The following is a 15,650-nucleotide window of genomic DNA, read 5'->3' on the forward strand; positions in this document are numbered from 1 at the left end:
ACCCGGCTCTGCCTTGCTCTGTGTCTTGGGACGCTGACCCCTGTGGATGGCATCAATAAGCTCTCTTGCCCTCCGGCTTCTTGTCGAGTTGAGCCAGTGGGAAGAATTAGGAAATAGGAATGCGGGGAAAAGAAAGAAGCCCTCCTGCTGAGCTCTTTCCCCAGAGAGCTAAGAACGCCGGGCAGGAGACCCAGGAGGGTAGGACTTGGAAGAGGATTGGAGTTCAGGGCCTCGGCCAACAAGAAAGAGCTAAGGGGCGGTCACAGGCTCTCTGGCTCAGACCCAGGCAGGCGGAGCGAGAGGACTCATTCATCCAGGGCCAGCCCAGGGCTGAGACTGCCGAGCTGGCTGGACCGGCCCAGGCCGTCTCAGGGCTGGGAGGGGATTTCCTCGGGCTCCCTCCCCCGGGGGCTGGGCCGGAGGGAACCTGTGCGGAGGATTTTAATTTGGGGAGGGACCTAGGAGTGCCTGGCAGGGCGGGAACTTCAGGGCAGCTGAGGCAGTCCCTTGTCCTGGAACACGGGGGGAGCAGTCTGTCCTGCCTGGAACGGCCCTTGGCCTCCCCGAGGTAAGCTGCGAGAGCTGGTAGCTGGTGGACCGGGTCCCTCTGTCTGGCGGGTGGGGGGAGAGCCCGAGGCCCAGAGCCAAACGTGGGGTGCTCCCTTGGCAGCCTCCTTCCGCAGTAGCCTTCATGAGTGGCCGCTTGGGATGCTGCTACTTTCATTTTAAAAGTTGGCAGCACGGGGCTTCCCTGGTGGCGGAGTGGTTGAGAGTCCGCCTGCCGATGCAGCGGACACGGGTTCGTGCCCCGGTCCGGGAGGATCCCACATGCCGCGGAGCGGCTGGGCCCGTGAGCCATGGCCGCTGAGCCTGCGCTTCCGGAGCCTGTGCTCTGCAACGGGAGAGGCCACAGCGTGAGAGGCCCGCGTACCGCAAAAAAAAAAAAAAAAAAAAAAAAAAGTTGGCAGCAGGTTGGGCCAGCAGTCAGGGGGCTGGCTCTGACTCATCCCCCTCCCCCATGGCCGGAGGGCCAGGTAATGCCATTGCCCCTCCCAGCTCTGGTCAATCACTGGCCTTCTTTCTCTTCCTTCATCCCATTCTCCTCAGTGACTTGCCTCCCAGTTTTTTCCTCCCTCCAGCTGAGCCAGATCCTAGTCCTGTGCTGCCCGACCTCTGCCCCAGAGACCACAGCCAGGGGAGACATCTCTGGCTTCTTCCTGCACAGCAAGTCTCCAAGGTTATTTGTTTCCTCCTTTCTGGTACAGGTGTCTGAGCGATTCTGTTCACTCCTTCATCTGTTACTATTCATTTGTTTATTCATCGTTCTTTGAGCAAGTGGCTGGATTCTCTCTGGTGGGTAGGGCTGGGGTTGGGTAGGGGTGGGGTTAGTTTGGGGTGGGACACACAATTTCCGCTGTTCCTGGGAATAAGAAAACTGAAATTTATTTCACAAATGTGTAGTGATCATTTATAATCTGGTGGCCAGCGTGGCAGAGTGGAAACTCATTTTGGAGTCACAGACACACTTGGATTTATATCCCACCTCTTCCTGAGCCTCAGTTTCCGTATCTCTAAATAGTATTGTTATGAAGATGACATGAGACATACATGTCAAGCACCAAGCCGAGTGCCAGGCACACAGTGGGGCCTCAAGAAACAGCTCTACTCTTTCCTCCTTCTTTGGCCCCCTGCCTGCCATGCCCCTCCCTAACTGCCACCTTCTCTATCTTGTAAAGATGTGTCGACACCCATGGCCTTGAAGGCACTTGGGCAGACCTGGAAACACTGAGCTGGGAGTGAAGGAGGTGGTGAAGGGAGGGGCTGAATAGGGAAAGCACCTCCTGCGGGGTTTGAGGTAAGAACACCGACCAGGGCTGGAACCTCTAGTTGGAAGGAAAGGAAGAGGTTCAGGCTACTCTGAAAAATAAGCTGCAAGGATATATTGTATAGCACAGGGAATATAGCCAATATTTTATAATAACTTTAAATGGATATAATCTATAAAAATTTTGAATCACTATGTTGTACACCTGAAACTAACATAATATTGTAAGTCAGCTATACCTCAATAAAAAATTAATTAATTAAAGGCAACAAGAAAAAAAATGAAGGTGGATTCTCTCATAGACAGAAAATTATTCTGGTTTGACTCACTGGCTTGACAGTGAGGACTGGTTTTGACAATTGGATTGTATGGTAGACATTTTCCATAAACTGAACAGGCTAATTCTGTAGCTCCAAGGCTTGGATGAAGGTATATCTAAAGCGTGTCTCTAATAAAGACTATGCCAGAAAATTCTGTCTTGGAACCAATTTTAATTTGTGAGAAGTAATTTTAGTTGTTGACTTAAAAATGTATGAGAGTAACATAGCTTGTCCAAAATTCTTATGGGGATTCATGAGCAAAAAACATGAGGACTACACGTGTATGGCATAAATAACATCACCGGGCCAGGCACATCATGGTGGGGATCCTGATGAGGTGAGGTGAGTGGCTTGCCTGGAGGTAAGCGGGGGTGGGGGGGGGTGGGGGGCAGAAGCGGAGCAAGAACCAGGGTTTTCTGAGTGCGGTAATTGTAGTGCTCTTTCTATGACCCCAAACTTCCTCCTTCCTTCCTTCTTCCACTTACTTGATGGTTTATTCAGCAAACACTTAGTAAGCACCTTTAGATGGAGTAAAAAAAAGAAACATCTCCTACCTTCCTGGAGCTTACAGACAACAAATAAACAAACCAGATATTTTTAGATAGTGGTAAGCACTAGAAGTGAGTTAGCAGCGGGATATGATAGCGAATGTGGGGTGGGCGGAGGTTGGCCTGCCACTTCAGAGAGGCCCGAAAAGGAGCTAGTCTTGAGGCAGGAGAGAGCTTGGTGTGTGCCTGAGACAGGAAGACGCCCCATGGCTGCAGCACAGAGATGTTGGGGGAGTGGTAGAAGGCTACAAAGAAGACAGGAGCTAGGTCACGCAGCATTTATCAGCCATAGTAAGGATCCTGTATTTATCTTGAAGACAATGGGAAACCGCTGAAGGATTTTTTTTTTTTTTTTTCTCGGTACGCGGGCCTCTCACTGTTGCGGCCTCTCCCGTTGCGGAGCACAGGCTCCGGACGCGCAGGCTCAGCGGCCATGGCTCACGGGCCCAGCCGCTCCGTGGCATGTAGGATCTTCCTGGACTGGGGCACGAACCCGCGTCCCCTGCATCGGCAGGCGGACTCTCAACCACTGCGCCACCAGGGAAGCCCCCACGGAAGGATTTTTAAGCAGAGAGTTGATGTACTCTGATTTATGGTTTGGTTTTGTTTTGGAAGGGGGGCAGGAGCAGAGATGGAGACTAACTGGGAGGCTCTTGCAGGTGAGACACCTGCAGTCTACTCTGCTGAGGGGTATGAAGATGAACAGTGTTAACGGGAAGGCAGAATGGTCTGGGATGTCATGTCGTCTTCTAGTTCTCCTGAGGAGTGCTGGTAGCTATTGCTGTATAACAAATCACCATGAAACGTAGCAGCTTCCAACAACAACCATTTGATTTTGTCATGATTCTGTGGGTCTGGAATTTGAGTTCAGCTGAGCAGTTCTGCTGCATGTGGTGTCAGCTGGGGTCATTCCCTTGGCGGCTGAGCTGGGCTGGAAGGTCCAAGAAGGCTTCACTCATAGGTCTGGCACCTTGGTGCTCTTCTATGTGGCCTCTCTCTCCATGTGAGTAGCTTGGGCTTCCTCAAGCATGGTGGCCTCAGTGTAGGTTGACCTTCTTATATGGTGTCAGGCTTCAAAGAGGGAGTATTCTAAGAAGAACAAAAGTGGGACTGCAGATCGCTTTAGGCCTGGCCTTGGGAGGGACCCAGCACTACCTCTGCTGTGCAATATCAGTCAAAACCAGTCACAGGACTGGCCCAGATTCAAAGTGGGGAAACAAACCCACCTTTGAGTGGAGGAATGGCAAGTAATATGCTCCATCTCTAATCTGCCACACTGGGCTTCTGGAAACTGAATAACCACAACTACCCTGATGATGTTGACCCACTTTTAAGTCTAAACCACAGTTTAGTAGTCTCGCCCTCTTACCTGCGGTTTTGCTTTCCCCTGGTTTCACTTATCTGAGGTAACCTTGGTTTGAAAATATTAAATGGAAAATTCCAGAAATGAACAATTCAAAAGTTTTAAATTGTGCATTGTTCTGAATAGCTTGATGAAATCTCGAGCTGTCCTGCTCCATCTGGCCCAGGACGTGAATCATCTCTTTGTCCAGTGTCTCCTGCCTGTTCACCTAGTAGCAGTCTCGGTTATCAGTTGAGGTATCGCAGTGCTTATGCTGAAGTCACCCTTATTTACTTAATAATGGCCCCAAAGCACAAGAGTAGTAATGCTGACAGTTTGGATATGCCACAGAGAAGCCATAAAGTGCTTCCCTTAAGTGAAAAGGTGAAAGTTCTCGACTTAATGAGGAAAGAAAAATGGGGACTTCCTTGGCAGTCCAGTGGTTAGGACTCTGTGCTTCCATTGCAGGGGCACGAGTTCGATCCCTGGTAGGGGAGCTGAGGTCCCACAAGCTGCGTGGAGTGGCCAAAAAAGTAAATAAGGAAAGAAAAAAAATCGTATGCTGAGGTTGCTAAGATCTATGGTAAAAATGAATCTTCTGCCTGTGAAATTGTGAAGAAGGAAAAAGAACTTCGTGCTAGTTTTGCTGTCTCACCTCAAACCGCAAAGGTTATGGCCACAGAGCATGAAAAGGGCTTAATTAAGATGGAAAAGGCATTAAACTTGTACAATAAGGTATTTGGAGAGAGACTGCATTCACATAACTTTTATTAGAGTATATTGTTTTAATTATTCTATTTTATTATTAGTTATTATTGTTAATGTCTAATTTATAAATTAAACTTTATCATAGGTATGTACCTATAGGAAAAAAAACATTGTATGTCTAGGATTTGGTGCTATCCGCAGTTTCAGGCATCCACTGAGGGTCTTGGAATGTATCTCTGTGGATAAGGGGGGACTACTGTATACTGTGTTGGAACAATTTACAGTCTTTATTCTGCACTGGATAGAGAGGGCCTGGGGAACAGGAAGTGGTTTTGTTTTTGTTTTTTTCTTTGTGTTTCCAAAGCCTAACCTATACAAGGCATTCAGGGTATGTTGTCCGATGAAGTCACACATCACATAAGATTCATTGGTTATCAAACCATAGTGTATATGAGCATCCCTTGGGAAGCTGTTAAAGAGACAGGCAGATTCCTGGGCAAGACCCCAGCCCAGAATCCAAATCTCTAGGGCAGGGGGTTTGAGTCTTGGCTGCACATTAAAAACTCCCAGTGCCCAGGCCCTAGCTCCAGAGGCCCTAATTCCACTAATCGGGGTGAGCTCAGATATCAACACTGTTTTACAGTCTCCTCAGACAGTTCTGATGTGTATCCAGGGTTAAGAACTACTGCCCTAGGATTAGAACCAGCCATCTTCACCTGACTTCTCCAGATGATTCTGAGGTAGATGGTGACCAGCTGTCCTTGGTGTGCCCAGGACTATCCTGATGTTAGCACCCTAAGTCCCATATCCCAAGAAATCCCTAGTCCTGTGCAGATCAGCACAGTTGGTCATTATCAGTGGACCGTTGTAGATGAGGCAGTGAAAGCCTTTTTGAAAAATACCTGGAAATATCTAATGAAAGCAATGATTCTGCCTCCTTACTTAAGGCACTGAAATAGTATCATAATGTTATCAAACAGAGCCAACTCCTTGAATTAAGGAGGGTTGTTGCAGAGCACTGCGCTCTGGTGGGCTAGGTCATTAACCTAGTTAAATAGTGTGTCTGTCTTTGGGAATTCTTCCAGACTCTATTCCTTAGTGTACATGAGGCAGCTTTGAAAGCCTGACCACAATCAATAAGGATGATGTGTTGAGGATAGTATGAGATACAAGATGAAGTTTTTGTCTCTACACCAGTACGTGTTATTATTACTATTATTCATATTATAATAGAGTACACAAATATATGTAATATCTTAAATAGCTCTGTGGGGTGGCAGTGGGGTATAGTAGAGCAGATCAGGATCTAGCCTCAGAAGAATGGGATTTTGCTCTGGCTTTGCTATGACTAGGTGTGCAATCATGGGTTCCTCTTTTTGCTTTAGTCGTTCATCTGTAAAATGGGAATAAAATGGCGTCTTCTTCACAAGGCAGCTGGGAGGCTTCATCAAAATAACATGAGTGGGGGCTTCCCTGGTGGCGCAGTGGTTGGGCGTCCGCCTGCCGATGCAGGGGACGCGTGTTCGTGCCCCGGTCCGGGAAGATCCCACATGCCGCGGAGTGGCTAGGCCCGTGAGCCATGGCCGCTGAGCCTGTGCGTCCGGAGCCTGTGCTCCGCAACGAGAGAGGCCACAACAGTGAGAGGCCCGCGTACAGAAAAAAACCAAAAACAAACAGACAAAAAAACATGAGTGGGACTTCCCTGGCGGTCCAGTGGTTAAGACTTCACTTTCCAACGCAGGAGGTACGGGTTCGACCCCTGGTCAGAGAGCTAGGATCCCACATGCCTCGTGGCCAAAAAAACCAAAACATAAAACAGAAGCAATATTGTAACAAATTCGATAAAGACTTTAAAAATGGTCCATATCAAAAAGAAAAATCTTAAAAAACAAACAAACAAACAAGTGATGGGAATTCCCTGGCAGTCCAGTGGTTAGGACTCAGCACTTTCACTGCCGTAGGCCCAAGTTCCATCCCTGGTCGGGGAACTAAGATCCCGCAAGCTGCATGGTATGGCCGAAAATTAAAAAAACAAACAAAAAACAAACCAACCAACAAACAAATCCCCACAAGTGAAAGTGGTTCTGTGGGTTGGGAAGGGGAGGTATCGTGATTGTCTTTGAATGGGAGAGGCACAAAGAAGTTATTCCACTGAGAGGCCTTGTACGTGACCAAGGTCCTGGTGCCCTGCTGCGCGCAGCCGCAGCCACAGCTGTTGGACTGTCTACCTCAGCTGCCCTCACAATTGAGGGCAAGTGTGCTTTGCTTCAGGAAGAAGGAAAACTTCTGGAAAAGGTGGTTTGTGAAGGCATTTTTTTTCTTTTTTTGTTTTAAAATCCTTTGCCTATTTGTTTCAAGTGTATCCTCAGAGATGTAGCAAAAAGAAAACAACCACAACCACAAACCTATAAGTTTGAAAAGCTGGTTCTTAATTTCTGGAGCTAAAAAAGCACTTTTTCAGGCTATAACCACAGAGCGATTGCTGCAGGCCTCTGGGATGGGGCATAATAATGGTTTGCAGTGTGATGAAGGAGGCTGTTAGTTTCTGTGGTCCCTAGGCCAAAGTGGCCTCTCCAATTTCCAGGTTGCCTAGCAACACCACCAAAAGTCTCCCCATTAGGCCCAGCTGGGCAGCAATTGGGTACACCCAGCCTAGTCTGTCGCCCAGCCTCCTGGGCACCCTGGCCACATCAAGGCTGGACTTGTCCTCTGCAAGGGCCTTCCTGGTACCGATGAGTGGGTGGCCAGCTGTTTAAAAAAAACACACTTCAGATGTTTGAACCCTACTTGTTTGAATGCAGCTGGGAAACAGCACAAGTGAATGATCAAAAGCGTCTTCTGCCAAAGAGGAGTTGTCCTAAGATTGGTGCCCTTGGCAGCGCTCTCCTGGGTGAGGTGAAGAAGGGAAGTTGAGCCTAACTTAGTCCTCGGGTTCTCAGAGAATCAAATCCTTTTCCTTTCCTGGACGCCTGTCTCCATCTTGATTCCCTGTGGCAGGAATGGGAGTGGTGGGGATTCCCAGCCCTGCCTGCCAGTTCTTCTGTAGCTCCCATCTGGGGACTTTCAGGGTCTAGTCTGGGCCTGTTTGGGGAGATGGAAGAAGAAGAGGGAGGTTAGGGAAGAGGGAAGGATGGGATGAAAATAATCAAAATAAATATGCACACTTCTTGAACACTTGTTACCTAGAGATCACAGGGCAGAGCAACACACGGGGTCTTTGGAGTCAGACACCTTCAAAGGCTCCTGTCCTAGCCTCCTCCTCACTAGCTGTATGACCTTGAGCAAGTTACTCTGGAAGCCTGAGTTTCCTTATCCATAAAATGGGGATGTTATTATCCCACCTTACAAGGTTGTTGTAAGCAGCAATGAAGAGAGTGCTCGCAAAGTGTTTAGCATAGAACCTGGCACACAGTAGGTGCTCACTATTATGGCAACTCTTTCATTTGATTCTTACAATAATTCTGTAAGATATTGAGCGAAGTAGAACTCGGGTCTTCACAGTGCCAAGCACAAGGACTGGTGCTCCTCAAAGACAGGTGACAGTCCCTTTTGTAACCCCTACGGCATGGTGGCTCTGCAGGTCTCCTCTGACAACTCAGTGATGGCAGAATGATGATGGGGGGGGAGGGGGCATGTGCAGAGGAAAAGTGTGAGGGAAAGTACTTTTCAGTTTAAAGTAACACAAAACTCTTAGTTAACGTGGTGTACGTGGAATTCCTCTCTCTTTCCCTTCTTCCTTCCAGTATTCTTTTAAATAAACTTCATATTTTGTAACAATTTTAGATTTACATAAAAGTTGCAGAGAGTTTGTTTCCCTTTTACTCAGATACTTTTCTGAACACCTGTGCACCAGGAACTTTCTGGGCATGAGGAATACAGCAATAAAACTGTGTCTACCTTCCAAAGATCACAGAGATTGTGAGATGGAGTGGACCTTGGAGAGCCTTGTCTGTGGTTCTCAAAGGTGCTGAGGCCTCCCCTTCACTGGTATAAGTGTCAGAAATTTACTAAATCTATTAAATTAGTTTCTTCAGGACTGGGGCCCAGGAATCTGTATAAAAGCAAATATTGAAAAACAAATGCCTGAGGGGATTCCAAGGCATAGCCAGTGTGGGGAACCGGTGGTCTAGTCCAGAGTGTTCCCTGTGCAGGTGAGAGGACTGTGGCTCAGAGTTGGGAAGGGACTTGCTCCAGGTCACACAGCCAGGAAGTGGCAGAGTGAGACTGAAAAACAGATCCCCTAGTTCTGTGTCTCCCAGACACAGAACAAGAAATGAGTTTAGCTTGCAACAGGAAGACCCCAGATAGAGTTTAGAAGAGTTCCTTGGCTCTTCAGGTGTAGTAGTTAGGGTCTTGGTTGCAAGGGATTCTGATTCTGATTCTGACCAGTAAATGAATTTTATTGAATGCCCATTGGGTAGTAAAATTTAAAAAATCTATTTCGCTCATCGTACTCACACTTCTGGCACCAAATGTGTGGGTTTTCCACACCGTGCAATTCTGACACTGGCTACCCCACAGATTAAGGGCTCAGTCCCATAAGACTGCTCCCTACTTCAGATGCCAACTGCAAGCCTGGGCTTCCAATGCTTCCGACCAAATGGCTATAAATTGGGGGTTTCTGTGACCTCCCCCCGCTTGTGTTCTATAATTTGCCAGAATAGCTCACAGAACTCAGGAGAGGGCATTACCTACTATTATCAGTTTAGTAGAAAGATTACAACGCAGGAGCAGCCAAATGGAAGAGGGGCGTAGGGCAAGGGGAAGGGATGCAAAGCTTCCGCACCCTCTCTGGGTGCAGCACCTTGATCTGTCCTCCAACCTGGAAGCTCTCCAAACCCATTTGTTTAGGATTTTTATGGAGGTTCCATCACATAGGGATGATTGATTAAATTATTGACCACTGGTCATTAAACTCAATCTCGAGCCCTTTTCCCTATCCCACAAGTGGGGACTGAAAGTTCCAACCCTCTAATCACATGGTTGTTTCCTCTGGTAACCAGGTCCCACCCTCTAAGAATCACTTCATTAGCATAAACTCAGGTACAGTTGAAAAAAACTTACTATGAATAACAAAAGATACTCCTCTCACCTCTATCACTCAGGAAATTCCAAGGGTTTTAGATCGGTGCCTGGAACCGGGGATGAAGACCGAATATGTATTTCTTAGTATATCATAATATCATGGTAGATTACAAAATCACTGGAAGGAAGCAAAGTTTGGGAAATAAGCAGAAACACACGGAGACCAGGCACCTACAAGTACACCAAAATCACAGAGCCAGGTAGGCAAAGACAGCCCCCTTGTCGCTGCTGCATGCTCTTCACTTCAGCCTACATCAAAGACACAGATGGCATTGGATTCTGGGTGCCACACTGACTCCAATGGCAAGGCTGGATGGACACCAGATACCGCTGCCACCGCTTTAACGTACACTGCTGTAAGAATCTTCCCCATCCCCAGCTCCAGTCCCCCAAATTCTAAGCAAATGCAGCTGATTGTTCAAGCCTAGGTCACATACCTGAGCTCTAGCCACCTAAGGACCTGGAAAAGTGAGTACTGAGCATTTTTAGCTTTTGTACTGGGAAGTGGTCCCTGCTGCCCACCCAGATTCATGAGATGAGGAATTCGCCGAGAAAAACCGACAAATGACCATTACATGTGTTATCAAAAGAATACAGTGGAAGCGTTATAGAACCAAACCTGGGTTGACTCGCCTATACGCTAAAGTCAATCTACTGACACCAGGTTTTGGTGAAGGAAAGTGCAGTGTTTACTGCAGGGCACCAAGCAAGGAGTCCAGGGCAGCAAGTGCTCAAAACACCTGAATTCCCCGATGAGTTTCAGCAAAGCATTTTTTTTTTTTTTTTTTTTTTTTTTGCGGTACGCGGGCCTCTCACTGTTGTGGCCTCTCCCGTTGCGGAGCACAGGCTCCGGACGCACAGGCTCAGCGGCCATGGCTCACGGGCCCAGCCGCTCCGTGGCATGTGGGATCTTCCCGGACCGGGGCACGAACTCGTGCATCGGCAGGCGGTCTCCCAACCACTGCGCCACCAGGGAAGCCCAGCAAAGCATTTTTTAAAGGCAAGGTGAAGGAGGCGTGACCCAAGGTATGTGATAAGCTGGTCTACAATTCTCTGATGGTGAGGTAACAGGGTGGTATCACAGGAGTTAACATTATCAATCCTTAGGCTCCAGTAGGCCTGGGGACTATGCGGTCACGATCGTCAGGTAGTTAACGTCTTCCATTTGGTGGATGGTTTAGCATCTGCAAAACAACTCAGGAAATGTGCATCAGATACTATTATCTAGGTACTTCAGAGAGGAGCTAAAGCAGAGGATATGAGGGAGAGGTCTGTCCCGGGAAGGCCCCATAGGGTCCTGCTTGGTTATGGAAGTCATTGACTTAAAATTTTCTGGCTATAATTTATAACAATTTTGGGAGACACTATGTGGTATTGAAACTGCTAGGTGGCATTTCAGGGGGCTCTGAGGACCTCCAATCCTTTATGTCTCAGCGCATTAAGAATTCAGCGAGAGGCAAAGTGATAGATAAGAAGTGATTTATTAGAATAGGACGCTTGTGATGCTTACCATCGGGCGGGTGAGAAGGTGCCGGAAGAACTTAGTGAGCTACAGTTTTATAATCAAAGGAAAAGTGGGGAGGGGGAAAAGACCACCTTCCTCATTTTTTTTTTTTTTTTTTTTTTTGCGGTACGCGGGCCTCTCACCACCGTGGCCTCTCCCGTTGTAGAGCGCAGGCTCAGCGGCCATGGCTCAGGGGCCCAGCTGCTCCGCGGCATGTGGGATCTTCCCGGACCGGGGCACGAACCCGCGTCCCCCGCATCGGCAGGCGGGCTCTCAACCCCTGCGCCACCAGGGAAGCCCACCTTCCTCATTTTTGAGTAGACGTCACACTTCCATCATCAGCTCCTCCTCTATGTTGGGGCGGGGAGTTTTCTTGTCCCTACGTGGTCAAGCCAGGACTGTCATGGCACTATGGAAAAATTATTTCAGGTCTCAGTACAATGAGGGTCTTTCACTTTGAAATGTCACCCTTCCATAAATTATTGCTTTTTTTATGTGTGCAGAGAGCATGTCCTAAGGGTCGTTAACTTACTGAGCTCACTGGACAGGATGTGGGTCTCATGCCACCATTGTGTTATTGTTTTGGGGCATGTCTCATGCTTCTGTAGCATGGTTTCGCTGCTAAGCAAGCCTGCTTGGTTTTATGGTTAAGCAAACCTGCTTTCTTGAGTGATCATTAACTTACAGGGGTCTCCCATAATTTTTTCTTTACTTACAATCCTCTGGTGGAAATAACTATTTATCTACTTTGTCCCTTTTCTCTGTCCATATCAGTATATAGTGAATGAGGGCACCTAAAAGGTCTTTGGAAAAATCCCTTGGCAATGTCGAGTCTCCTGGGTAAATCTTTTTTTTGGCCACACCACGTGGCATGCAGGATCTTAGTTCCCCCACGAGGGACCGAACCCACACCCCCTGCGGTGGAAGAGCAGAGTCTTAACCATTGGACTGCCAGGGGAGTCCTAAATCTTCTTATGGAAATCTCTTCTTCTACAGATTTTTCTTTTTTTTTTTTTTCAGATTTTTCTTTTTTAAAGGCAGATGATTGTTCTGGATAAATGAGCACAGCCTGCTCTTTCCAATCCTTGGCCAACACACTGGCTACATGACTCGTAACACGAGCAATGCTTATACCAGGTAGGGTCAGGAAGTAGGAAAGTTCTTTCCACTTTTCCTCTTCTTAAGAATAATTGGTAACTTGAAGGGAAGGTCTTTGGTTCCTGAACATCTCCATTTTTAACCAGAAGGCTATGAGTCTTTTCTACTCTTCCAACATTCTTTTTAACAATCCACCCCCAGTTGTTCCCTAAGGGTAAGATGAGAACATTTCACAGCAGGGCCACCCACTTTTGATCTGAATGTGTGTGTGTGTGTGTGTGTGTGTGTGTGTGTGTGTGTGTGTGTACGTGTGTATTTCAACAAAGAGTTGGCAGGCACTTGCTGCAGATAAGAGGTAGGAGGTGAGGCATAATATCAAGTCAACATTAAAGAAAGCTCAAGAAACCTGCATGATCTTTGCTTAATGAGTAGGAAAGCACAGTCAGTGTAGGAAACAATTTCACTCAATGAGTAACACTGTGATGAGAGTGACCAAGTAAATAATTTGATAGCTGTGGAGGTTTTTATATCTCTGTGAGACTGTAATGTGTTGTAATCATTGCTGGCTTGTTTTTGAGGCTCTTGTGCTGTCAGACTGAGCCTCTGAAAATTCTGGTAATCTAGAAAATTCAGATATTCTATCCCAACTATGACCTATAGAACCCATGGAGTATACAGGCCACACCTACACAATTAATGCCATGATCTTAGATTAGACTTGCTTTGTGAGGCCCTAGGGAGGGAAACCTTGGACCCAGGAGCAGAAGGGCTGGTGAGCAGATTTCAGCACAGTGTAAGGATGAACTACCTAAGAAGTAGAACTATCAGAAAATACAACAAGCCAATTAAAGTACATTCAGGTTCTTCGTAATTTTTCACTACTCTGAATAGTTCTGCACTGGACATCTTTGAAAGATAGCCTTGAGTACTCGCTCAAATACATTTGTAGCATAGATTTCTAGGAGTAGAAAGGTTCTGTTGAAAGGTATATGCGTTTCATATTTTATAGATACTGCCCAATTGCCTCGTGAAAAGGCTGCATCAATTTATACCTCTTAAACTGCACCCATTTCCACACAGCCTTGTAAGTATGAATCAGTCTATTTCATTGTTGCCAATCTGGTCAGTAATGTTTCCAATGTGGTGAACTGTGCTCAGAAACTCAGGTGTGGATGCAGAAGATAAACAGGAATGGCAGGGACGGGGAATGTCAGACTAGAAGCAGCACCCGTGAGCATCAAGCAAGATGCTGGAGATGAGATGAACCAGAGAGGGGCCTCTATCCTCAAGGAACAGGCACCCAGACAGGTACAGAAGTCAGAGTGTGACAGTGTCTGACCGAGAAGAGAGGTCAAAACAAAATGCCACCATCACTACCAACATGTTCATCTGTTTCTGGATTCTACAGTAGGTAGGACTAGATGTCGGATCCCTTTACTGTACGTGCCAAGGAAGAAAGCAGACACACAGTGCGTCTTAGCTAAACTGAATGGGTCAGATACCTTTGCAGCACAGGAAACATATTTCACTAAAATATCTAAAATGATGGCCTTGAAGTTGTAACATTTCTGGAAATTTTGAAATCTGGAAAAAAGAAAAATTGCGGGGAAATGTAATCCTTGTTTCTCTAGCTCCTTTTATAGATATAAAGTTGTGTTATTCACAATGTGGAACTTTCCTCATGAAATGATCATGTATGATATTTAAATTTACAAAGGGCTTATTAACACAATGTTAATCACTCCTAATTGAACTTTTTTTTTTTTTTTTTTTTTTTGCTGTGCGCGGGCCTCTCACTGTTGTGGCCTCTCCCGTTGCGGAGCACAGGTTCTGGACGCGCAGGCTCAGCGGCCATGGCTCACGGGCCCAGCCGCTCCACGGCATATGGGATCTTCCCGGACCGGGGCACGAACCTGTGTCCCCTGAATCGGCAGGCGGACTCTCAACCACTGCGCCACCAGGGAAGCCCTGAACTTATTTTTTAAAATGCCTTAATATTTGTGTTTAAGAGCTGCTGATCTTAAATCCATACTTGTTTTGCCATTTATGAGACATGAAAGAAACTATAAATAATCATCAATATGCAACGAAAATTAATAAAATAGTTATCTCTACAGACTTAATGTCTGACCCTGGGAGGCTGGGTGAATGGGAGGTAAGAAGCCTTTATTTTCAGCAAAGTTACTGGGGAAAAATAAATAAAAGGGGAATTCTCTTCTTCCCTAAATTTATTGGATATAACCTATTGTAATGTGGGACCTTGCCTAATGGAATACATTTGAAAATGAATTGTGACCTGATTCCTAGTAACTTGCAGTGTGAAAATAGACCCCAGACTCGGCCCCATCCCTTCCATCTGTCCATCCATCCATCCACATACCCACTCATCCATCCATCCATAACCAGTAATAACTAGTAATTATGCAGTGTTTACCATGTGCCAGAAACTGTTCTCAGTGCTTTACATGCATTGTCTCAAATAATTTCCCCCATAACGCTATGAGGTAAGTGCTATCATGATCCCGACTTTAAAATGGGATCTGAAGATCTTCCAATAAATTAAACATAGAATTACCATATGACCCAGCGATTCCACTCTTAGGTATATACGCAAAAGAATTGAAAACAGGTATTCAAATAAAAACTTGTATGGGAATGTTCATAGCAGCTCTATTCACAGTAGCCAAAAGGTGGAAACGATCCAAATGCCCTTCAACAGATGAATGGATAAACAATATGGTTTTGTTTGTATATCTGTCTATACAATGCAGTATTATTCAGCCATAAAAAGGAATGACGTACTGATACATGCTACAACACAGATGAACCTTGAAGACTTTTCTAAGTAAAAGAAGCCAGACTCAAAAGGCCACGTAGTTTATGATTCCATTTATATGAAATATCTAAAATAGGTAAATCCATAGAGACAGAAAGTACATTAGTGGGTGCCGGTGGCTGGAGGGAGGGGGCAATGGGGAGTGACTGCTCAATGGGTATGGGGGTTTTGTCTGGGGTGATGAAAAAGTTCTGGAACTACATAGTCGTGATGGTTGCACAACACTGCAAATGTATTTAACGTTACCGGATTGTACACTTTTAAATGGTTAATTTTATGTTTATTTTACCACAATTCTTAAAAAATGTAATTTGAGGGGTGACTTACTTAAGGTTACTTTACAGCCGATAGGTTGTAGAGCTGTGTTTTAATCCCAGTCATCTG

The 15,650-nt window shown here is 46.3% G+C and overlaps 1 protein-coding gene across 6 annotated transcripts in view; it reads left to right on the forward strand.

The window, feature by feature from the left end:
* The first annotated feature begins 419 nt into the window (after positions 1–419).
* The window catches only part of RHBDL2 (rhomboid like 2), a 55,767-nt gene continuing 40,536 nt past the window's right edge, over positions 420–15,650 (forward strand). For 4 of the 6 annotated variants that reach the window (XM_033837653.2, XM_033837667.2, XM_033837666.2 and 1 more), the window contains exon 1: positions 420–568. The gene's annotated coding sequence lies outside the window, so the exon portion shown is untranslated. Of the gene's footprint in view, positions 569–13,459; positions 13,515–15,650 lie in introns of those variants that run through there. The other 2 variants (XM_033837659.2, XM_033837658.2) reach the window with 2 other exon arrangements.

Source organism: Tursiops truncatus, chromosome 1 (genome assembly GCF_011762595.2).
Source record: "Tursiops truncatus isolate mTurTru1 chromosome 1, mTurTru1.mat.Y, whole genome shotgun sequence".
Taxonomy (NCBI): Eukaryota; Metazoa; Chordata; class Mammalia; order Artiodactyla; family Delphinidae; genus Tursiops; species Tursiops truncatus.